Source organism: Melospiza melodia, chromosome 2 (genome assembly GCF_035770615.1).
Source record: "Melospiza melodia melodia isolate bMelMel2 chromosome 2, bMelMel2.pri, whole genome shotgun sequence".
Lineage (NCBI taxonomy): Eukaryota > Metazoa > Chordata > Aves > Passeriformes > Passerellidae > Melospiza > Melospiza melodia.
Window position 1 is genome coordinate 143168904 of NC_086195.1, and position 25149 is coordinate 143194052.

The 25149-nt window shown below is 51.5% G+C and overlaps 1 protein-coding gene across 2 annotated transcripts in view; it reads left to right on the top strand.

Annotated features, from left to right (window-relative positions):
- The first annotated feature begins 216 nt into the window (after positions 1-216).
- Positions 217-25149, top strand: part of TIAM1 (TIAM Rac1 associated GEF 1) — a 142474-nt gene continuing 117541 nt past the window's right edge. The window contains exon 1 of one of the 2 annotated variants that reach the window (XM_063150258.1): positions 217-293. The gene's annotated coding sequence lies outside the window, so the exon portion shown is untranslated. The remainder of the gene's footprint in view (positions 294-25149) is intronic. The other variant, XM_063150255.1, reaches the window with a different exon arrangement.

A 25149-nucleotide genomic window follows, 5' to 3' on the forward strand; every position in this document is an offset into this window, starting at 1 on the left:
ATTGTCACGCACGGGGCTCCCCGACTCCAAAGGCCCCGCCGCCGCCTCCCATTGGCCGGCGCGGCCCGGATTGACGCGCGGCTCGGCCAATGGGCGGCGGCGCCCGCGGCGGGCGGAGGGCTTAAGGCGGCAGCGGCGGCGGCGCGCGCTGAGCCGCGGGCGCCCGGCGGGCACCGGGAGCGGCTCCCGGGGCGGGCGGCGACCCCCGGTCACCGACCCCCGGCCAGCGACACCCGACACCGCCCGCCGGCCGCCCATCGACCGACCACCGACCGAGCTCCGGCGCCGTGCAGGTGAGTGCGCGTCCGGTCGCGTCGCCGCATCGCCGCGCTCACCGGAGCGCCCCGCGCCCGGGCACCGCGGGCGGCCCCATCCCCGCTCCGCTGCGCTCGGCGCGGGGGGCGTGCGGCGGGGCCCGAGCCCGCCCTGCCGCAGCCTCCGGGAGCGCCGGGGCTGCGCTGGAAATGCCCCCGCCGGGCCGAGCCCCAGCCCGGTGCCTGCCCCGCCGGGAGCCGCGGCGGAGCGGCCCGGGGCGCGCACAGCTGAGCGCGGCGGGGCACGGGAGGCGCCCGCACCGGCCGCCCGGGCACCGGGGCACGCACCGTGCCACGGCTCCCGTTTGGGGGATGCTTGTAGGCCGGGGGTCCTGCGGGAGCGCGGGTCCCGGGGATGCTCGGAGGCCGGGGGTCCCGGGGAAACGGTGCCCTGCAGGAGTTGGGGGTCCCCAGGGCTGCTTGGAGGCCGGGGGTCCCAGGGAAGCGCTGCCCTGCAGGATTTGGGGGTCCGGGGAGATGCTGGCAGGCCGGGGGTCCCGGGGAAGCGGTGCCCTGCAGGATTTGGGGGTCCCCAAGGATGCTCGAAGCACTGGCACCAACGCGGTGCCGATGGGGTGGCAGGAGGCAGTGCGTGCTCCCAGCCCCACCACGCTGGCCTGGGAAGCGCTGAAAGTGACAGAAAGGCAGAAAGGGACACGAAAGCAAAGACAGAAAGCGACACGTTGTTCCTGTTGTCCCCGTCAATGTCCCTCCGTCCCCCCGGATCCCGAGGGCTGGGCTGGCAGAAGCTGACCAGGGCTGCGGAGTGGGTACGCTCGGGAGTTGTTCATAATTCTGAAATTCTGGTTAAAAATGTATTGGAATAGGTCAGGGCAGGCTGAGCTCTGTGGAGTTGGGTGCTGTGCTCTGAGCTTCTTTCCTTCTCCCCGTGTTATTAAAATGCTCCTGTGGTTTTCAATGGCACTTCAGCGCTGTGATGTAAATTATTGAGCAAGGGCACGCGGGACTTCCCTCACCTGTGCTGGAAGGGCCCAGTCCCACCGGGAACACCTTCCTGCAGCCCTGGCAGCTCCTGGGGCTGCTCTGCTGTGTCCCCGTGCTGTCCCTGCCCTGGGTGCTGCTGTCCCTGCTGCTTCCCAGGGATGGGACAGTCCCGTGGGATCCCGAGGGTGTCAGTGACCTTGGCCAGTGTGGTTCCCTCCCAGCTTTTGCCCTTCTGCGCCGGTTTGGGGGCTGAGAGGTCATGGAAGGGTCCTGGAAGGGGATGGTCACCCTGTGGTCACAATTATTGGCCGTGCTGCCCTGGCACCTCCATCCTGCTTGGGGGAAAATGAACGGGGCTGTTCCTTCCCTCCCAGGGCCTGGAAGGGTGCAGGTGGGAAAGGAATGTGGCATGGTTGGCTCCCCTCAGCTTTGGCTGCAGGCACGTCGCTCCCATTCCCACTTAACTGCCCCAAAGTAGTGATTCCCGTGGAAGAAAAAGCCATTTCCTTCTCCCACAGCTTGGAAATGCATGTTGTGGCAGGGATTCTCCCCAGAATGGTTTATTCTGCAGCCTTGCTGCTGCTGTTGTTGTTGCATTAATGACCCAGTTCTGCTTTCTGGGATTTTCAAGGCAATGTTGTGGAGTTCTTGCACAGATGCTGTAATGGTAGCTGACTCTGGGCTCTGGCCCTGCTTCATCTCAGGTGATGCTGCCTGGGATTTGCCTTGAGGCAGACAAGACGAGCTGCTGTTTGGATTTTGGTGCCTCTGAGTGCTCCTGACCGAATAGAATCCAATGACGTCCAATGACTCCTGCCCCGTGTCTGTGCAGGGGTTCACCTGGCCTTAGTTGGCAGAGGAAAGGCCCTGCTGGGTTTTTTGGTGTTTCCTGGCGTTGTGCAGCCCTGCAGTGATGAAGAGCGTTGGAAAGGTGCCGGGTTTGGGGGATCAGTGTGTGTAAATGTGTAAAGCCACGTTGGTGAGCGCCAGGGCTGTGCTCTGGGGCCAGCTCCTCGTGCTGTAGTGAGGAGCAGGGTATAAATAGCAGCGCTGGGGTTCAGCCGCTGAATTCAAAGTTATGGTTTCCACAGCAACCAGCGCTCGGGCCTGGCTGGTGTGTGGAATATTCCCGTTTTTGAGGAGCCCATGTGGCTGGCATCTGCTGTGGTGCTGTGTCCACTCCGTGTGTGAGCATCTCCCCGCTGTCTTCTTGCTCTTCCTCTATTCCAGCTTCCAGGGACAGGGATAATGGATCCCCAGCCTTCTCCTGGGCCAGCGGTGTGTGCCCCAAATGCCACCGTGTCCCTTTGTGTGCCAAGCCTTCCTTTGGGTGCTGGGGTGTGTTGCTGTATCCCACCTGTGCTTCCCCTCTCTCCCTCACCTGGGGGTTGTTATTTCACTGCTGCACCCTTAGAAATGAAATCAGAGCTTTGGGGGGACCAGGGGATGTGTCCTGGCTGCAGGAGGATGGGGATGCGACGCTGGCTTTAATAAATGTTTGTCATACAAATGTGCAGCGCTGCTAAAGTGGTTTCATTTATAGCCAGGGGGCTGATGTATCTGCATGGTTGTGTCCAAGTTACAGTTTCCAGAGCAACTGGAGCAGCTTTGTGTCTTGCAAGACTGTTAACTAAAGCATGAAACGTTATATCAAATTTTCCTCTCTCAGATTCCCTAATCTCAGCTACTGTAAAAAACACAGCTGTGCTTATCTGGGAGCGCGTTTGAAAGCCTTGAACGACCGGGCAGATCATCTTCAGGTGTGTGCCTCTCTCTGCCGTGAAAACTGGGATGGGGAATGCCAGCCCCCGAAGGAATGATGCTCAGAGGTAAAGGCACTTTAATTAAAAAACCCAAATAATCCACAAAAAAAAAAAAAAAAAAAAAAAAAAAAAAAAAAAAAAAAAAAAGAAGAAGAAGAAAAATCCAAGCCAAAAAAAAAACCCCAAAAAGGGTAATTTTGGACATAAAAACATCAGACAGGTCTCAAGCTGTTGGAGGGTGCCCAAAGGAGGGACATGAGGATGGTGAAGGGTCTGAGGGCCACACAAGGAGCAGCTGAGGGCACTTGAGATGTTCAGCTGGAGGAGAGGAGGCTGAGGGGGATCTCACTGGGGTCTGCAGCTCCAGTCTCTGCTCCCTGGGAAGGGCTGGAGCTGTGCTGGGATTGGAGCTCACAGAGCTCCAGGGATGCTCAGGGTGGGATTGTTGGGGTGAATATGCAGCAACAGGGGTTGGGCTGGATGGTCCTGGTGGGTCCCATCCAGCTCAGGAGATTCTGTGGCTCTGTGAGGATATTCGGGCTCTGTGCTCTTGTCTGTGACCAGAACTAGCGACAGAAATACAATCTGGGAAACCAGTGCACAAAGGCTGAAAACGATCATCAAATGAAGGCTGGAATAAGGAGTAGGGTTCGGGATCCCCTTACCTGAGGCAGGCCATGGTGCCAAAAGCTGCTCTGTTATTATTTTTTAATTTCCTTCCCCTCTCCTTTGGCTGCTGCTCCTTCCTCCCTCTCGCAGCATCTCCCAGACCTTATCTGAGCATAATTTCAAGGGCCTTGGGATAACACCAGGTCACTCTCCCCGTTAGAGCCCTGTCCCCTTTCCAGCAGCTCCGTGTGTCTCTTCCTCGCTGGTTTCTCCTTGTTCAGCGCTGTTGTGTCAGTAACAAGCGCAGCATCCCCTGGAAATGGACCTGCTGGCTGCCTGTGCTGGTTTGTGAAGCGCTGTGTGGGTTTCTTGGGGAAACTCAGCCCGGAGACTTTAAGTGTTGGCTGTGTCAAAAGGAATTACAAAGTGAGTGTCTCAGGGCTCTGCCTCTCGGTTTTTATTAGCAGCTCAGGGTTTTCCTCCTCACATTTACCCAGGATGTCATGTCCCACTGGTGTCCCCCTGCCAGCAGCCCGTGGATAAAATGGAGGAGGAATTCTTCTCCTACGAGATGGTTTTGGAATGAAACTTAACCCCCAAACCTTGTGATCTTTGGTGTGCTGCCCAGACTGGGGAAACAAAATGATGGAAACAGCAGCTGGAAGGGAGCTGCAGTGCCTTGAGCTGCTCCCAGAGCGGCTTTCAGGAGAGGTGAAGGCTTTTCCTGCCCAGGATTTGGGTGTGGGAGGGATTTTAGTTTGGAGCAAGGGAAGGGATTTTAGTTTGGAGCAAGGTTGCAGTGGGCTGAGCTGTGGATATTCCAGCTGGGCAGTGTCCCTGCAGCTTGGGCAGGTGGGAGACAGGAGGAGAAGGCTCAGATCAGAGAGGAGAGGCAATGCAAGGCTGTTTGCTGTGTGCTGGGCATGAGGAGGGGCAGGCTGCCACTGAGCAAAGCAATTCCTGAATTGTGTTTTCCCCCAGACGCTGGGTTTGGGCTTCAAAAAAGCCCAGTTTTAAAGTTCTGCCCTTCCAGCTAGGCGAAGTACCAACTTTGGGCTAACTAAGGCTTTGTGCTGGCTGGAAACAATAATTTCACCCGCCGGTGGGGAAACCTTTCTTCTGGTGGCAGCAGAACTCTGTTGTGAGCTGAGAGCCCAGGCTGCAGTGGCAGAGGCTGGGGACACCCTGGCCAGGGTCACCCTGTGCGTGAGAGGGCTCTGTGCTGCTGAGCACAGCCTTTGTGTCTGCTCTTCCCCTCGTGTGCTCTCTGCCTGGCATTAGCACAGCTTTCCTCCTCGTGGATAAATAATTTAAACGCCTGGGCTGATTAAGTGTGTGCATCTCAGCTCGGAACAGTCGTGACTTCTTTTTATTTATTTATTTTTAAATTCCCGGAGTAGATTCAAAGCAGCTGCAAGTAGCTCCATCCCAGAAGCATCAGGCATACCTTGGGGCTGCCGCTGTGGTGGCAGGGAGTGTGGCAGTGCGGTTTGCCTCCCCATCAGCAGCACCTCGCTGGAGCTCCAGGCTTTATTGGCAGCTCGTGTGCTCTGCCTGATGGTGTGCCCGGCTGCGGGGCAGCACCACTTCCCTCGGCCCAATCCCCCAAAGCAGGCACTGAAGAGGGGAATCGGCGCTCAGACCGGCTCTAAAAGCGCTGTCAGACTGGAGTTCCCCGTGCCTTTGTTGTCACAAAGTGCTCTCTAAAGGAGCTGCCTTTACAGAGCAGCTCAGTGTCTCTGGGCTGCAGTTAAACCGCAGCTGGAGAGCATGTCTCATCTCTCGCTCACAGCATCTCCTGTCTGGAGATGTAAAGCCCCGTGCCAGAGATCTGCGCTGCAATTCTTTACCCGCGATTTTCCCGCTGCAACTGCACTGCTCTGCAGGAACACGAGCCCCTGACTGCCCGTGCCTGGCCTGTCCGACCCGCAGGAGCGAGTGTGCACAAAGACAGCAGCATCAGCAAAGTTTTGCTTGGCTTTTGGGGTTTTTTATTTCCCACCTCCCATTTTTTAATATATATTTTTTAGTTTAATGTACATATATTAATTTCGTTATATATATATAAAAATATATATCCTATATAATATATAAATATATAATATTATATATATTATATATGAACATATATGTATTATATAAAATATATAATATCTATTATATATATACTAATATATAAAAATACATATTGCATATATTCGTATATATATTTTATGTATATAGATATATATATAAAATATAAGACTAAATTAATATATGTATATTAAATGAAAATATATTTTAAATATATGTATATATTTCGTTTTAATATATATTTTTGTTTAATTTTTGTGGTTTCCAGTGGCCTGGTAGGTTTGTCAAGGTTTCAGCCCTCCCTTAGAGCAGTGCTCAGCAAGCCAGGGCAATTCCTGCTGGGATCCAGTCCCTGCTTGTCCCTTCCAGTGCTGTAACAGGCAGGTTTTGTTGGTTCAGATTATCTCATCACACTTTGCAACTTCTAAGGCAAATCCTAGCCTGGCTTGGGGAGGAATGGGCTCTCCATCCCTCCATGAGTTCTGCTGGCAAGTGTGTGTGAAACCCTGAGCACCCAGCCAGCTCCTCACGGGTTTCTGAGCTCTTTGGAGCTTCCATGGCAGCCCAAATTCGTGCCCTGCCTGCATTTCTGCATGTCTGCATTTCTGCATTCCTGCCTGCAGGACTCGCTGGGGGCCTCCACGTGAGCTTGTTCCTTCTCCAGGAGCCTTCCCTGATGTCTGGGCACTTGCAGAGGCACTTCAAAATGTGCAGGAACACAAAAAGGTTAAAAAACCTGCAGAGAGAGCTGAGTGCAGTTGAATTTTCCACTTCATGTTGTAGAAAGGTGTTCAGGAGGTGGCAGTGGGTTTGGATCCAGAGGGTTTGGTGTCTGTGATGGCCATGTGATGGCCAAACACAACGAGTTCCACCTCAGCCTGAGGAAGAATTTCTGTCCATGGAGCCCTGGAACAGCTGCCCAGCTGTCTCCATCTCTGGGGACATCCCAAAATCCCAAATTCCTGCTGTAAGTGGCCCTGCCTTGGCAGAGGGGCTGGCTGGGTGATCTCCAGAGATCCCAGCCATCTCTGGGACATAAATCCTGCCTTGTTTCTGCTGACCTTGTCCTGGCCATCCCTGTGTCCTGGCAGAGTCCCCCTGACCCCCTGGCAGGTGTGGCAGTGAAGTCTGGCTCTGGGATTTCCCATAAATCTTGGTTTATTCTGTGGGTTCAGCAGCAGGACAGCCTCACGCTGCCCCTTTGCTGTGAGGAGGGCACTGGAGCTGGCAGAACCACCTGCCAGCACCATGAAACGCAGAAATGCACAGCTCAATGGACGTAAAAACATGCAGGCCAGTGAGCCGCTGTTGTGCAAATCCCTTTTTGTTATGTCTGTGCTTTTTTATGGGGGCTGGCTGGAGTGGGAGATCCCTCAGTGACAGTAAGGTGAGCAATCAGCAGGGATGGGTTTGGGGTTTCACAGGGCTGGCATGAGCTTGCTGGGGCTCAGAGCGTGCAGCTCCAGCAGGAATGGATTGGTTTTGTGTCTTTCCCTTAAAGCACTAATGAAATTCCAGCGCTAATGAACAGGATGTTCCATTAAGCAGCTCCTAATGGGTACCAAGTGCCTTTTTAGGATCCTTCTCCTCCTCCCCAGCCCCCTGCTCTGCTGGGTTCACGGTGCTGGGTTTTCCTCCTGGTTTCCTGAGCTGTGAGTGGAGATGGTAGAGCTGTGTGTCCCTTGCTGTGTTGTTTCTGGGGAGTTGTTTGGCCTGGCCTGGCCTGGCTGGGTTTTGGTGTGTTTTGCCTTTGGTAGCAATTACTGCTGCTTGCATTTGTGGCTCCCAGTGCAGAACAAAGCTGGTTTGTGTGCTGGCCAGCGGGAATTGTTGACAGCGCTGGAGACCTCTCATTGTGGCCAGGACCTGAATTGTCCCAACTTGTGCTGAACCCAAATTACTGTGGTTTAATTTTAGCTTCAGGGCTCCCGTGCTGGAATATTTGCTTTTCCTCTGGTGATAAAGCAAATAGAAATGAGTGTTTGAGGTCTTTCCTAAACGTGCCATGTGAGACACAGAGCTGAAGTGTCACAAAACCTGCCAGAATTTCTATTCTTACCCTTGTCTGCTCTCTGACTGTGCTGGTAACACGGAGTTATTGTGTCCCAGGGGGTGCCTAAACTCATTCCCTGCCTGCTTCAATCTGTTCTCTCTGTGTTAGGTGCAATATTCTGAGTGAGAGGGACTTGCTGGGGGTTCTGCATATCCAGTTACTGGAGCAGCTCAAGGACCATGAACCATTTAAACCCCAGCTCAAGGAGCTGGATGGGAAGGTGGAACCCCTCAATTTGGGGAGCTTTTTGGCTGAGAATCTGCTTTTCTTGGAGCTCTGAATGGAGCCACTGGTGTTACCTGGGCCTTTTCCAGTTTATTTTCTCAGTGAAATTGTCCTGAGCAGGATGGTTTGAACAGGAATGTGTCATTTAGGAGGGTTCAGGTTGGGCATCAGCAGGGTTTGTTCCCAGAAAATTTTGACATTGGAAGGGATGTCCAGGCAGGTCTGGATGTGGCACTCAGGGCTGTGACAAGGTGGGGATCAGACACAGGTCACATTCCATGACTTCTTCTACCTGGACGGTTCTGTGCTTTACAAATGTCTGAGAATGGTGTTTAAGTAATGGATTAATTGTAATTATTGCCCTGGAACCCTCCTGATGTGCCTCTGTCCTCCCTGAAAGGGCTCTGTGAGTGAGAGAGGCCAGGGCCTTGTTGTGCTTTGGGCAATTGTTCGTTGGCCATGCAGGTTTTTGTCCTTGTGTCCCAAATTAAAGCTGGTTGGCTCTCAGCTTGGAATGGGTGTGAAATTCCTGCTCCTCTTGTGCACGTGGGAATGGTTTGTTGGCAGCCTGTGATTTCAGGGCAGTGCTCTGATTTGCAGCACAGGGTGGCTCCAGAAGACAGGACAATAAAAGGACAATTTTCCTTGGGCTGCTTGTGGGTTTTTGGAGGTACCTGCTGGGGCAGGATTTGGGTTAACCTGGAGCTCTTTGTGCAGCTCCCCCTGAAGGCATTCTGGATTTTCTACCACTCTGAACTGCATCTGTATTTCTACATTTGCAATATGAAGGCTAGGCTTGCTTTGGTTGGTTTATTTATTTATTTTAATGTGTGTGTGGCTGAGGTGAAGGGTGAATGAAGTGCAGTGTAAAAGCTCCTGCAGTGTCTGCAGCCCGGCCTTGGTCACTGCCAGGAGTCCAGGGGCAGCCACAGCTGCTCTGGGCACCTGTGCCAGGGCCTGCCCACCCTCACAGCCTGGAATTCCTTCCCAATTTGTATTATTATATATTTTTTTATATATTATATTTATATATAATATATATATTTTATATATAATATATATTTATATATATTTATATATAATATATAATTTTATATAATATGTATTTATATATATATTTATATATAATATTTATTTATGTACATTGTACTTTTATATATTTATATATAAATATATAATGTACGTTTTTATAATATATATTTATATATTATATATAATTACATATATTTATATATAATAGATATTTATAATATATATCTATGTTTTATATTTATAAATATATATTTATAACAGTATTATATGTCTATACACGTATATATCTATATATTATATAAATATAGATATAATATACTCTTTATAAAAATATAAATATTTGTGTATTTTATATGTGTTAATATATTTATATTTTTATATGTGTATTATATTTGTATATTATATTTTTATATATTGACATATATATTATATATAAAATAAACAATATAAATAATATATAATATATGTAAAATATATAATCTTATATATCTCTGTAATATAAGGAATATATAATATTCCTTCCCATCCCTGCCTGCCCTCTGGCAGTGGGAGGTTCATTCTCTCCCAGCCTGGGTTTGTCCCTGGCATTGCAGCCCCTGCCCTTGGCTGCAGTGACCATCACAGGATGTCACAGGGCCACCCTGCAGCCCATCCAGGTCCCTCTGGATGTCCCATCCTAAACAGTGTCCCTCTGGTGCGTGACAGCACCGCAGAGCTCGGTGCCATCAGCCCCACTGATCCCGTGAGTGTGGAAAATGTCCCTGTGCAGTGCTTGGCTGCGTGTATGAATGCAAATGCTTGATTTAACTGCCAGATCCCACACACCATCCCCTTTTCCCTGCCTTTCCTCCGCCCTGGCGCTGGAATGTTCCCTGATGTCCCCTCTCTGGGCTTGGGCAGGGTGAAGGAGGCAGGGGACAGGCAGGAGGGACCTGGAGGGGCAGTGCAAGGAGTGCCTGTGGCTCTGGCCAGCAGGGAGAAGCTCTGCTCTGTGTTTTTTACTCCCCCTCGTTTCCCTTCCTGGGAGAGCCTCCCCAGCGGGACCCTGGGCTCTGAGATAAGCTGTGTGCATTTTTGTAGCAGGAGTCATCTCCAGGTGGGCTTTACCTGTCCCCAGGGCTCCCTGGTGTTCTGTGTCACAGAACTAAACTTGTTCCAGTCCATGAAACCAGGGCTTGCTCTGGTGCCCTCCTGCTGCCTTGGACTGCTCCATTCCAGTGGAGCGTGCCACAAGTTTGGTTTTTTTTGTTTGTCAGTGCTTTCTCCATTGCCTCCTTTTGCCCTGCAGTGGGAGCAGGAGAGGCAGCAAAGGGCACTGAACCCCGGGCTTGAAACCAAACTCTCAGCTTGGTGCAGCTGTAAGGGAGAAAATCTATATCTTTTCTTCAGAAAACCAAATTTTCTTGAAGAGAAATTGTGCTTCAGAAGTGTAGAAGGACATCCTTGGGCCTGGCTCTTGCCTTCTCTTTGCTCCATCCTGGATGGGGGACAAAACCAAAGGGAAGAAAGAGGAAAGAATGCGCAAGAAAGAGGAAGGAATGTTTTTCCAGAAGGATTGGAGCTCTGTGTGCTGCAGGGCTGGCAGCAGAGTTCTGCTGAGAGCCTGTAGGATCCAAACCCTGCAGAGGAGGAATGGGAATCACCCTGGTGGGGTTTGGGATGGCAGGACATGAAATGCCTCAGAGATGTGGCTGCTGCAGCTGCTCGGGAATCAGTGAAGGAGGGAAATTGCCTCCCTGCGAGCCTCAGGGTAAAACGTGAGCAGCTTGGGCTGGGGATCTTCTCCCACATCATCCCAAATCCTTGTTGACAGAAGGAATGTGTGGATTTCTTGCCTGCTGGCTCCTCTGCAGCAGCACAGGCAGACAGGGACCTGTTTATCCACTGGGCCACAGGAATCTCTGAGGTGCAGGGAAATCTGCTGGGTTTCTGTGCCCCCCTCCATGTGCAGGGCTCTGTCTGCTCCCATTTCTGGGTGGGCACCTTGGGCAGACCTGGGTGTGCTATGTGACCCTGTTTGTGCAGGGCAACCTGGGTTGGAATGAGGGGAAACAGTGGCACCAGTGATGGTTCAAAATAATGTCCGTGGTGGACACTGCTCTCTCTTCAGGCTGTCCTAAAAAGAACATAACCCTGCTCCCAGGCTGAAGCTGGGAATTCTTGTGGTTTTTGTCCTTTTGAAAGTTTTCCAAGGAAGAAGGAGAGTCACAGAGCATTTCTGAGTTACCCAGAGGTGCTGCCCTGCCTGGGCTCTGCTTTCCCAGCACCAGGGTTGGTGTGCTGATTGCTGAGCTCAGGCTCTCTCTCCATGAATTATTTCCTTGATCTCAACTGTCAGTTGTGCTTCAGTGCTGAAATTGCATCCTCTGGGGAGCTGTGCCAAAAATGGGAAATCTTGTGATTGGCTCGTTCTGGTTCTGGGTCTGCACTGGGCTTTGAGAAGGATCCTTTAATCACCATGAAGGGGTCCTTTAATCACCATCACCCCAGGGAAGGGCTGCAGCTGGCTCTGGAGGGGTTTAGGCTGGATTTTAGGGTGCTGGGCACTGCCCAGGCTCCCCAGGGAATGCCCAGGGTGGGATTTGGGGGTCTGTGCAGGAACAGGGGTGGGACTGGATGGTCCTTGTGGGCCCTTCAGCTCAGGAGTTTCTGTGATAAGGGATTATGGAAATACAGAGGCACTTGGGGACTCAAGGAGCTCTAAGTGTCCTCACTCAGTTTGGGCTGGCATTTCTGGGATTCCCCTCAGCGTGGATAGGAAGAACAAGTTGTCCCAAGGGAAGGGTTCTGTGTCAAAAAACAAATTCAAAACAAACCCCAAACCCCCTGCTTTTAAAATTTTGTTTCTATTATGTCTGTGCACTTAGTCACCTGTTTAATATGGGGACACAGAGCTGTTCACCCCATCAGAGTGTACAATAATCTCTCAGCACATCCTTCCTTCTTTCGTAGTGCTGGAGGTGGTGGGAGGAGCTGTGTGTGAAACTCTCTTTATCTCCCTGAGAGAAAGTGTCTGAACCTGTCAGTGCTTCATGGGCAGGCCCTGCATCTCCTCCCCTGTCCCTGTGCAGGACCAGCTCTTCTTCTTGGCTGTGCTTGGGGCTCTGCTGTTGCTCCGCAGCACTGTGGGATGGGAGGATGGCAGAAATGCAGCAAAGGAGGGCAACTGTGTGTGTGTGTGGTGTTTTCTGCTTCCTCCATCCCTAGTTTTTAGGTGCCTGCTGAAGAGACTCTGTAATCACAAGCAGATTGGAATGGCCCCGTTTTTGAGGCATGGGGGGTTTGTGTCTTTGTGGAGGAGTTGGGAAGTGCTGGGCTCTGAGCCTGCAGGACAGCTGATAGCCATGCAGCTCCTCTGGCTCACCAACAAAGCTCAATCCAGCCCCAAACCTTGCCTTTCCAGCTGGGTATGGCACTGTCACTGCCCCAGGGATGCCTGCCTTTAAAATGATGTCTGTAAGCTCAGTGCACGAAGAGAATTTCTGCCCTTCTAAGCTTTTGAAATAGATTCAGTCAATTTGTCTTGTGCTAACCTGTGCCAATGTTTTCCCTGCTTGAAATACTCTCTCTTCTAGCTGAGATTAAAAATTTCCCGTTCTCATTTAACTTTAGAACATTCTAAAATCCAGGCCCTGAAAGTGTGCCAGAGCAGAGCTGTTGCGTGTGACTGCTTTTTTTACAGAATAAGATGTAACTTGCAGGAATGGTGTTTCAGGGAATTGGAACACTGATAGTGATCTCTCCATCCATCCAGCTGAAATCACAGTGATGTCAGAGTGATTGTCAGACCTTGGCTTTCTGCTTTCAGATCTGTTCAAGGTTTGTTCTGCTCTCTGGGTCTGTTTTCATCTCCCTTTCTCCTTATCAGAGCGCTGCTGCCACTTACTCTGCCCTCTTTGTACTTGGCTTGCAGTACCTGCTCCCACTCCAGAGGCCCAGAGTCAACATGCTGCTATTTTGGTTCCAGCAGTGTCTCTAGCTGTGCTTTTTTTTATTTTTATTTGAGGTGAACGTAACCCTCAGTGTTTATTTGTGCTGAAGTGGTGGCCAGCCCGTGACCCCAAGGGCAGCGTGCTGGAGCATTTCATGTTCAAAGAAACAGAGAAAGAAAATAAATCCCGGCCTAACCAGGGAGCATCAGCCTCAGTGATGCTCATGACAGTGACCCTGCCAGGGGCTGGGAGCTCCTGTCTCACTGGATAATGGCAATAAGGGGTCAGGTTTGTCACCTGCCACAGTGATGGGGCTGCTCCTGGTGCTGGCATGTGCTGCTGCTCCCTGGAGTTCTGCAAAGCTGCTCCTAGAAAGAGGCCACTGAGCTCCCTCAAAATAGCTAATTGAGGATGTACTTAAGCTTGTGTGTGTTAGAGGAGCCTGCCTGGCTGTAATAGGATTGTGGTGGCTCGTTTTAATGGTGCTGATCTGACTGGTGTGGGCGCCTCAGTGCAGGACAAGGTTTGGGAGCGGCCTGCTGGTTGGGCTGATCCTGTGGGGATGGATCCCATTTCCCTCCTGGTAGCAGGGATCCAGCAGGAGGAGCATTGCTGCTGTTCCTTCCTCCCTGCTGGGAATGCTGATCCTGTGCATCCTGTGGGGATGGATCCCTTTGGCTGCAGGGATCCAGCAGAAGGAGCGTTCCTGCTGTTCCTCCCTCCCTGCTGGGAATGCTGATCCTGTGCATCCTGTGGGGATGGATCCCTTTGGCTGCAGGGATCCAGCAGAAGGAGCGTTCCTGCTGCTCCTCCCTCCCTGCTGGCTCTGCCTGGCCTGGCACTGCAGGTGACCCACTCTGGGGACAAGGAGAATGTCCTGCATCAATATTTGAGCTCAGGGCTTACTCATGCATACAGAACTCAGCTTGGTTTATTTATTTGGTGCAGTGTTAGGAGCTGAGCGCTGGGAAGTGCAGGGGAAGGCTCCTTGTGTGTGCGTTCAGCACAGGGGTCTCAGTCAGTGCTGTGCTGCTGTGGCAGAGTTTATTTTCCTTTCTTCCTGGGGCCTTCCTTCAGGATGTTTCCTTTTAGCAAAGAATTAAAGGGGTTTTAGTTTGTTAAACACTCCTTTATATAACCTCCAAAATGTATTTTAAGCAGAAATCTGCTTTTTTTCCTCTTTTTCTTTCCTGCTGAAATAGCAGGACAAGTCTTTGGTGGGAGGCTGTTGCTCTGCTTTGTGCCTCTGCAGAATTGCTGTGGGAATTCCCATTGGAAGTGGTTTAGGTGCTGGGGAGTGTGGGCTGTGTTTCATGTCAGGGCTGCACATGAAATTGTCCTCACTGTTAAATTCCTTCTCCACAGGCAAGGGGATCAGGACTAACCCTAATCAGAGCAAGGAGGGCTGTATGAGCATCCCACTGACAGGAGAAGCTTTTGGCTTCTTCCCTGGCAAAGCAGCCTGGTTTTGGGGCTGCTGCCTGCTGAGGGAGGGTCCAAAAATCTCCCCCTGCCTTTTAAACAGTGTATAAAAATACAATAAATTGGTATTTTCTCCTTTGGGGTTTAGATTGAGCTTTTGCTGCAGCAGTGTCACAAACTGAGGAGGAAAACCATGAATAAATAAATAAATATGCCAAAGCTCCCCAAACCCCACTGCCTCTGAGCCCTTCTCTGCAGAAGTATTTGACTTTAGTGGCTTGTTTTGAGCCTTGGGTCTGAGCCCATTTAAATCAGATGTGCTGCTGCGAGCAGCCTGCAATAACAGGGCAGTTTTGCTGCTGACTGTGCTGGGTGTGAGAGGGAAATCCCTTTTTTCCTTTCTGCAAATGGATTGCTATCAGATGGCTTCTTCTCCTGCAAGAAGGTTTGCTTCAAAGGGCTTGCAGTATAAATTCTCTGTCTGATGTTTGCCTTGAATGGGTAGCACTGCTAAAAAATTAATGGAGTGCAATAGCCTGGATGATGGTGGTGCCTGTGATGTGAAGGAATTTTATATTCTTCTTTTCCTTTTAATTGCCTGCTGCACTTTCTTGTTAACTATCTGTGTATCTATCTATATATTTAATTTTTGTGTTTTCCCTGTGTGTGCAGTCCCTGGGGTGCTGGTGATCAGTGCTGGGTTGGCACTTCAGCCTGGCATGGTGTGGCTGGGGCACCTCTGATGTTTGTGCTGATAACCCCGGGCAGCTGGGGATGCCTCAGCTGGCCAAAATGCACCTGAAATGAGGAGTTTGTAAATTGAGGACAGTTTCCTGAACAGGGATTTCCACTGCCCACAGGGTGCCCAGTCTGGATCTCCCCCACTTTTCTCTCAGCTCATGTGCACACATGGATTTTTCCAGGGATAAATCAGAAGGGGCAGAGGCAGATTTAACTCTGGAGCAGTGTTTTATGTCACTTTGCAGCAGTGTTTATTTCCCCTGGGCAAAAGCAAATGGTGAATACCTTGTAGAGATTGCAGAGAAACATTAATTACTGTGGCATATTCTCCTCCTTGGCTCAACTCGTGCCATTTTCAAAGCCTTTTCCATAGCTTGGATTTGTTTGTGTGGGAAGTCAGTTACATAATTAAAGCAAATTCTCTTCCACGATTCTGTGTTTTTCAGCCAAATGTTTTCCCTTAAATTAGTGCTGTCTGTAGCTGGGTAAAACACGAGGAGTGTCTTTGTCAAAGTTTTTCTTTCTCTTTTGAAGCTTTTTTCATGTCCTCCTCCTAATGGGCATTTCCCAATATCATTCTTTGTGATTGTTTTGTGGCCATTGTCCGCTGTGGTTTGCAGAGGCTCATTAGGAGGCAGAGCCCTTGATGCCCAGCTCAGGGTGGTATTTATGATGTGTGAGGTGCTCTCACTCCTTTGAGGGGGGTTGCAGGAGGTGTTGCTGTGAATGGGAGCTGCTCTGATGAGGAAATTGCTGTTTTCCTGCCTGCCTGCCCTGCTCCATGCTTGCTGTGTTGGTGCTGCAGCGGGGTGCCTGGGGTTTGGGCTGTCAGAACATTGGTGGCTTTTCCTCCTGCAGGGCCTGACCCAGTGCTGGGGCAGCAATGGGGGTGGCAGGGCTCAGGGAGCCCACGGTGCCCACCTGCTTGGGGTTATCTGGTTTTAATGTGCACACAAACCCCAGGAGCTGGGCATGGTGCTCACACTTGCCAAAGGCTCAGGGGGTGCCAGGGGTGGTGTGGCAGTGTTGGGAGGCTGCAGCCCTGTTGGGTTTGAGGGGTGGGAATGGGAGGTGAGGATGTGTTTGGGGGGTGTGGGGTCTGATTGAGGGCAGGCTTCACAAGGCAGCGCTTAGCAGAGTATGGGAGCATCTCCTTTCTGGAAATGTCCTTGTCCTGGGTGCCTGGGCCATGGCTGGAACTCTTGAGGTGCTCAGGAAGTGCCGCACCAGGAATTCCTGGGACGCCTCCAGGGCGGGCTCTCCAAACCTCCCTGGGCAGTTCCAGTGCCTGAGCACCCTTTCCATGGGGAAATTCCTGCTGTGCCCACCCTGAGCATCCCCTGGCCCAGCCTGAGGCCATTCCCTCTTGTCCTGTTGCTGTCCCCTCCTGTCAGGAGTCGTGCAGAGCCACAAGGGCCCCCTGAGCCCCTTCCCAGCTCCCTCAGCCTCTCCTCCTCAGACTTAACCCTCTGCACCCTTCACCAGCTTTGTTGCCCTTCCCTGGGCTCAGTTTGAGCAGGATCTTGAAATTTTTCCATTCGTTCCAAGTGAAATAAGAGTTTTGTTGAGCTCCGGAGTATCAGCGAGCTGGCTGGAGCCTGGAGGTGCAGGCACAGGGAATGGGAATGGCACTGGAATGCCAGCTGCCCTTGGAGAACCTGCTGGAATCTTGCACTGTGGTGTGGGAATGCAGGGCCTGGGCCGGGCCAGCCTGAGCCGGGAGGGAGGATGGAGCTGTGTGTGCGTTCTGTGTGCTGGATGCGCTGCAGGGAGCCCAGCCTGGCTTTCCCTGCCTGTTCCTGCGTTTCTCGGGGTGCTCTGCTGTGTGTGTGTGTGCCTGCAGGCACTGGGGGAGCGCTCACGGGGCAGGCGGCCCTCAGGAGCTGAGTCACGGCTTCCCCACACCCTCGGTGTGCCAGGAGCTCCCCGGGTGCTGCAGTGACACAGACACGGCGGGATCGGTGCCGCGGCTGTGCCAGGAGCAGATGGGGCAGTTCTTCCTGTTCCTGCTATCTGCTCCCCCATCTCCCCAGAGCCTGCTTTTCCAGCCCCAGACAGGCCTGTGCTGCTCCCTGATCCCCGCAGCTCCTGTGGGTGCTGCCCCTGTTTCCTCTGTGAGCAGGCACCCACCCAGCCCTCACTGGCTTCTCCAAGGGTTTTGGGAGAATCTCACCCTGAAACCTCCCTGTGCTTGGTGCATTGTTGTCTTTGGCTGCTCAGAGCCACGAAGGTCACATACATGAGCCATTCCTTGCTGAATTCCAGCATGGCCGTTGCCCTTTCTGCAATCTGCCCGCCCTGCTGGGCATGGCAGTGTGTGGGACACGGCTGTGTCCTGGTCCCTTTGAGTAATTCTCAATCTCTCTTCTTACCATCTTCTCACCATCTCCTCACCCTAAAATCCCTGGAGCTGACTCTAAGGGAAGAGATCCCAGCTCTTGTATGGGATTCTGCTCCTGAGTGCATCCCTGGGCTTTGAGTGCATCCCTTTGGCTTTGACACCACCACGGAATCACCCCCACCACCAATTCCAATGCTCCTTTGCCACTAAAACAAGAAGCAGAATTCCTTTTCACAGCCTTTCTTGTGAATCAGGGGCAAACATTGGTGGCTGTGGGTTGTGGCAGCAGGACCCTGCCCTGGTGGCACAGCTGAGCTCAGGGTGGTGTTGAGCCCCAGTTTGCTCACCCCATTCCCTTTCGAGCCCCTCGAGCGAGTTCTGCCTGGTGTTCAGTGCAGGCCCATCTGTTTTCCTGTGTGTTCCCCCTTCCCTGGCAGCCTGATCCAAGTGGAAAGGTGAGGTTGCACACGTGGAGCAGCTCCTTTGTTGTCCTGGCAGCTTGTTTGCCAGCAGAGGAGCCAAGTGACAAAAGGAGCGCTGGGGTTCTGCTGTCCTGGAATGTGCTCCTCATGCAAGGTCCTGGGGATTGCTGACAGGGGCACCTGAGTTTTGGGGTAATTTGGAACCTAAGACATAAAGGTCTCTTGGAACTGGGACTGAGCAGCCTCTTAAAAATGCTGAAATCTGTATTTTGAGGTTTCACTGTGTGGTTGCAGAGAGCCCCATCCCCCTGTGCTCCTGATCCGCTCAGAGCTGTTGCTGCCATCCAGCTCTGCCTGTGCCATCTCCTTCTGCCCTGTCAATGGTAACTTAATTTCCACATTTGCAGGCCTTAATTAATTATGGATAAAGTCATTTGTATGAATTTTAGAGCTGAAGGGTGGTGGATTAATGGCTCTTGGGGAACGGGAGAGGAGCGGCTGTGCCAGCGCTGCCCCTCCTGTCCCGTTCCCATCCCTGGGACAGAAGGGCTCCTGCCGTCCGTGCCGTGGTGTTTGTCTGTGTGCAGACGCCCTGCACTGTCCCCTGTCACCCTGCTGAGGCTGATTTCAGTGCTCCAGGCCCTCCCCAGCCCAGGAGGGGTTTGTGTTCTTTCCCTGGAAGCCTTGCTCCGGGGCGAGCGGCCAGTGCTCCCGCTCCAGCAGTTTGGCTTGGCAGGGATTTGCTGCTCTGGGCTGGCTCCAGCCCTTCCTCTGCAGCCCTGGGGCAGGCACAGCGCTGCCAGCAGCCTCCCCAGGCCCTGCTGCGGGGCTGCCGCTGCGCTGGGCTTGTCTGGGTTCCAATCCCCTGGGCTGGGCCTGTCTGCAGGGCAGATTGCCATCGGCAGCTCCAGGCTTTTTTGGGATTTTAGCTTCCCCGGGTCAGCTGGAGGTGATGGGATCGTGTTGCCTGCAGTGACTGACAGGGCAGTGACAGAGTTCTGTGCTGCACAGCTCCTGGTTCTATTCCCACCCTTGTATTCCCACCCAGCCCCAGGAGCAGCACAAAACCGAGCGGGGCTAAGGTTTGCATTCCTTTATCACACACTATCAAAAAACATCCAAACACCAGCGCTCAGATTACTCACAGGGCCCTCTGCTTTTGGGTGACTTCTTCCTGCTTAATCCTTTCTTTTCCAAGCTCATAATTCCGTGGCAGCCTCTTGATCCTTATAGTTCTCTGCATTTTGTTTGTTTGTTGTCTCTGGCTGTCCGGATCTTTCTCCCCATGTTTACAAAATTGTGCTTGGTACTCCTAAAACGTTGGTGCTGTAGTTTGGGCTCATTTTTGGTGAGATTATGATATGTGACTGGAAAAGAGAGGCACAAGTGGAAGCCTTTGTAGTTTGGGTGATGTAGCCCAATATTTTATGGGATCAGGGAATCACAGACTGGTTTGGGATGGAAGGGATCTTAAAGATCACCTTGGGCAGGAGCAGCTTGCACTAGCCCACGTTGCTCCAAGCCCTGTCCGGCCTGGCCTTGGGCATGTGAGGTTGTGCTAAACTTTTCTTGAGGGTTTAAAGACAAACTTTAAAAAAGCCCCAAACCCCAAACAGCATGTTTGCATCGATGCATTGAGCTGGCAGCAGTCCATGCAAACAGGAACGTGCTGAGGCACTGGAGTTCCCCTCTGGCACGTGGCCACAGCTCCTGCTGCAGTGCTCAGCTGCCTTGGAACCTGATCTCAGAGCTCTGGTGTGCACTGGTCACACCAGTCCCTCCAGCTGTGCCTGAGCCCACAGCACCACTCTGTAGTTAAAAGAAGGAAAGGCAGAAAAAGCAGAGCCTTGGCCTTTTCCTGTACTTGCCAATCTTGATTTTTTGTTCATTTCTCCCTTAGCAGTTCATGTGGTTGCTCAGTGTTGCTTCTGTGTGAATGTGTAGCATTTTAGCTGCTGGTTTCCATAGAATAGAAATTTTTTTTTTTTAATTTTCTATAGCTAATCAAGTCACAGCACAGTGGCTGTGCATGAGAGGGTGGTACAGCAGGAGGAGATTGCCCTGAGATTATACAACACAGCACGTGTTGCTTACAATGGTCCCAAAGAGAGGGGAAACCAGAGGTAGCTGGCCCAGGAGCACTGTGGATGCTGCACTCTGAGTTTGCCAGAGGGTAAAAGTTCCTGGAGTTCTGAGACCCCTCCCTGCACATCCAGAGGATCCTGGAGGGCACAGGAGCTTGCAGGGGTCCCCAGGTGTCAGTGCTGAGTGGTTTTTGTGGATTTCACACCCTGGGTAGGCAGGGCTGTGGGTGAGCCTCCCTCTCTCCTGAAGATCCATCCCCATTGGTCTCAGTCCCCTCTCTGTTGACTTTTGGCCATTTCTTAACCAGCTCTAAGAAGAATCTGGAGCCAAAAGGGGTCTCCTAGCAACGAGGGAGGCTGGAGAATGGGTCAGTGATTAACAATTGTGTCTAATGAAGGTTAAAAATGCAGGGCAGCCCGGAATGCCTCAGCTCCAACCTGGGGGTGATGTTGGTGGGAAGGAAATCTATATCAGCTGTAGCTCTGACCTCATGAGCACCACATTTCAGGGCCTGGAACCAGCCTGAAGTCTCCATTCCTCACTGATATCTTACCAAAAAAGCATTAAATAACCTTTGGATGAGTAACACAGGCATGCTCTGTGTCTGACATGTGCTTTTCCCCTGGCCATGTGACTTCACAAACAAACAGAAATAGATCTATCTGCACAGGAGAGTGGAAAATGTGTGGAAAACAGGGAGTCTGGCTGTGGAGCAGAGATGGGGAAGGACTCCAGGATGGGATTTCTGTTCTGGCCACCTGTGTGGGTGTTGGTGCACTGTTCCTCCAATGCCTCAGGAGCTTGGTGAATGCATTTTTCTGTATTTATTTGGCAGAGTGATTATTTTCCCGAGTCCTTGGTGGTGCTTGGATTTCTGGGTGAGGAGGTCCCGGGCAGCCCAGAGTAGAAGAGGAGGTGTCTGGGCTGTGCTTTCACTTAGCCCAGTAAATGAATTTACCCCAGCGAGTGTCCCAGCACTGCCCATTGCTGCAGGAGCACCCAGTGGGAATTTCAATCACGGGAGCAGCCCTGCATGTGCTGGATGTGACACCAGGGCTCTTCTGCCAACTCATTCACTTGCATTGGCTGATCAGCTCCTGCAGTCTCTTGCCTGTTTGCCTCTCTGTTTAATCAGCCCCCTTTTCAGCCCTGTCCCCCAGTCATGTGCTGATCTCACATCTCTCAGGGGTGAGGAGCAGCTCACAGAGCATTCCAGGAGCCCTGTGTGGAGGTGATTTATGTTCCTGAGCTCTAATCCCCCATCACTGCCCAAAGCTGACAATATCACTCTCTTCCTTCACTCCCCTGACCATTTCCCCCTTCCCCTGCTTCTCCTGAATAGACTTATTCCCTTATTAAATGCATATTTTAGAGGTGCCTTTCACTCTGCTATTACTCATCACCTTCCTCACCTCCCACCACCGGTCCAGGACAAAAATCACCTCAATGCCCCTTTGCACAGGAGTCAGGTGGTGTCTTAATGAATGCTCTCCTTGCTTGGCTTTGGCCATTAAACACACTCTGCCACTGCTGGCTCTTTATGGCTCCAGCCCAAGTGGTAAAATCCATAAGTGAGACTGTGCAGAGGCTTTTAGGTGTCATTAGGAACCATTAATATGCAGAGCAGTGCCAGGAGAGGCTGCTGGGGTGGGCAGCATCCATCATTGCTGCAGGAGAGCTTGGGGTCAGCAGAAATGGGCTGGATTTGGGCAAGGATCCCTCATCGGGGCTGGGATGGGGAGGACAAGGCAGCCCTGAGCAGCTCTGGGGTTCCTTCCATCCTCCTTCTGCATCTTTTGGGTCCTGCAGCTCTTGCAGTCACTGCAATGACTCCTCAGCACAGAGAGGCTCTGTCCGAGCTCGATGGCTCGGACTGCATTTGGATAAATTGAATTAATGCCCAGTTTCAGGCTATCTGCTGGTAGGGTTTGTTCCTTCCTCCTGCCTCCTTCATTAGCATCCTCATTTCTGCCCTCTGAGCCTTTCCCTGGGTTTGCCCATTCATTTGCCACCAGGGATGGGTTTGTACACCCAGCACCCGGGCAGGTGGGCGCAGGGGCAGCCCTGGTACCTTTTGGTGGCACCTTGTGGGTTGTGGTCTCCATTTTCCTGTGGCTGTGGGATGTTTGCCAGGCATGCACGGAGAGCTTTCTGCCCTGCTTTCCTGGCTCTGCACAGCCTGGGAGTGTCGGGGTGTGTGCTGTGGTTGGTCATGGCTCAGTAAGGAAGGGAGACCAGCTGAGCAAGGCTTTGTGTATCTCCCCTTTGTTTAAAGAGTGTTCCTCCACCTGGGAAAGTTCAAAAGATGGTTCTCTCCATGCTGGTTGCTGATACTGGGCAGGCTGGAAATGTGGGTATGTTAATGCTGCTCCTCGTGGCGTTCCCTGCTGGAAACAGAAAGGGTTTTCATGTGCCTGGCCTGGGAGCTTTGATTTGAGATGAGTTCTGTCAGCCATGATGACAAATTACACTGAGAAGCGTGGTTTGGTTTGCAGGGAAAGCAGAGACATTGGAAATGCAGCTGTTGGCCCTCCTGGCTCTGTGGGAGGGGTCCCTGCCCAGGAGGGGCTGCAGCTGCTGGGCTCAGGGGTCTCCTCCATCCCCTGGTTCCATCCCCTGGTTCCATCCCCTGGTTCCATGATGGTTGGTTCTGGCTCCAGGTGGAGCTGGCTGCCCCTGCAGTGGCTCCTGCTGCTCAGGGGCACCAGCATGGATGGAGGGGACAGGAGTTTCCACTTTATCCCATGGGGGAATCACAGAATTACTGAGGCTGGAGAGGACCTCTGAGGCCATCCAGTCCCAGCTGTGCCTGATGCCCACCTTGTCCCCAGCCCAGAGCACCGAGTGCCACCCCAGGAATTCCTGGTACACCTCAGAGATGGGCACTCCAAACCTGCCTGGGCAGCCCCTGACAGTGTTTAAAACCCTTTTCCATGGGGAAATTCCTGCTGATGTCCACCCTGAGGCCATTCCCTCTCCTCCTGTCCCTGTCCCCTCCTGTCAGGAGCTGTGCAGAGCCACAAGGTGCCCCCTGAGCCTCCTTTTCTCCAGCTGAGCCCCTTCCCAGCTCCACTCCCTGCCCTGGACATGCTCCAGCCCCTCCTGGAGTGAGAAGCCAAAAAATGGGGGAAAAAAAAAAGTTTCTGTTTGCTTTCTGTGCTCGTTAAAAGCAATGGGAGTTTGTGGCTAAAAGGGAGATAGTAAATGTAGCCCAGTGTAAGCCCTAATGTGTTTGTAGATATAAAGCAACCTGACACGTTTCTGTGCTGGAGATTGATAATCTAATCATTCCTTCACTTGCTCAGCAGGGACTGGAGCAGCGTGCAGTTATTTACATGTAGGGAACATTAAACAGGCACCTCTTTAAACCATGTGTGAACATCAAATCCTACAGCCACTGCTGAGTAATGGATATCTGGGAGACACAGGAACCAGAACAGAGCAGAATAAAAAGGTGTCACTGCAGGGAGCAGCTGTGCCAGGGCTGTGTTCTGTCCCTCAGCCATGACTCCATGCTCTCAGAAGGCTCATTTATTATTTTATGATGCTATATGCTATTAAAGAGTACTATACTAAACTATACTAAGGAATCCAGAAAGGATACTTAGGCTAAAAGGCTAAAAGATAATATTAAAAGGCTAAAAAGATGATAATAAAAAGCAGTGGAGAAACCACCGCTTTCTATATCATAGGAGCCCTAAAATACCAATTTTAATGTGATATTGTTGTGATATTTTAATGTGATATTTGTTAAATACATTTGCTGGGCTCCTCTGTGGCTCTGAGCACTTCTGGGGGATTTGGGATAAAAGGAGGGTTTCCCTTTCTGTGATACAGTGAGTTTCTACCACAGAAATTCAACTGTTTCCTACCTGTAGAACGTTCTTTTGGTGGCATTATGACAAAATACTGACCTTTGAACCCCTCATCTTTTAACACTCTGCATTCCTGGGTCCTGAAAGGGATGTGATAAAAAATGTGGAAAGGGGAACCTTAAGCAATGTTTTGTTCTTAAATCCCCACCATTTTTAAGTAGTATTTTAGACATCTCTACTGTATTTGAAATGAGTTTGTCAGAATGTAATTACCACGAGCAAGGTAAGGAACTCATTTAAACACTGCAACTGTAGTGGAGAATCCAATTTTCCGAAATCAGTGGAAATTGTAATTGGAGTCATTAAGCGCCGCCGTCGGTAATTAAGAGTCAGGTTTTGACATTTTGGGCTCTGTTGCTAATTATCCGTGGAGAGGCCACAAAAATGTTGTTTTTGCTGAGCATTTGGGGCTCCCTGGGCCTGTGCAGGTGCTGGCCATGCTCACACAGCCCAGCAGAGCCTTCACTGCTGCCTCCTCTTCCTCTGTGTACAAATAGGAGAGGCAGAAAAGGATTCCTCTGGGGGATGCTCTGGAGTTTGCCAAGCCAGATCCCCAGCTCCTCAGGCTGCCAGGCTTTCAGAGCTGGAGCTGGGAGTGCAAATCCAGCTTGGTGAAACATCTGGATGTGCCTGAGCAGGGGAAGTGCTGACGGATGGAGTTATTCAGTGCTGGAAGTGCGTCCCTGTCACTCCCTGTTTGCAGAGTTCTCTCTGGCAATCAGCATGTTCTGCATTTTTAACTCCTGCACTTCAGGCAGGATGCTTTGGCCATGATGATGGAGAAGCCATGGAACCCCTGATGTGCTGATAGTCATCATCAGCTACAACAAACCTAATGTTTATTTTTCTGTTAAAATTCAAAATATCCAGAGCAATGGCATTTATAAGCCTTCTGTCTTTAATTTTGTTGTTTTCCCAGCTCCCAGGTTGTGCTGCCTGGGCTTCCAGCATGGGAGCTGAGGTGATGCTTTTGGGTTTTTTGCTTTTGCAGCCACCAATGGGTTTGTTTGTGGGTGTAATCTCCTGCTCTGGGCAGGAGTCTATTGTGACCTCCTGTCTCAGTACAAGCAAAGTCCAGCCAGAAAGTTTCCTAAAACATTTTTAGCACTTCAGCCATGCTCATTTCTTAGGAAAATGTGGAAAACACTGGGATTTGTGGGTAAAACAATTGTTTAACTGTTTGCTGTGGTGGGGTTTTGCCCAAATTTGGCTTCCCTTCTCTGACCTCTAAAGGTTTCTCCTGGGCTTGTTCCTGATGATGTTTGGTGTCAGGGATTGGTGGGATGGATATTTTTGGGATTTGTTTGTGGTTTCTGG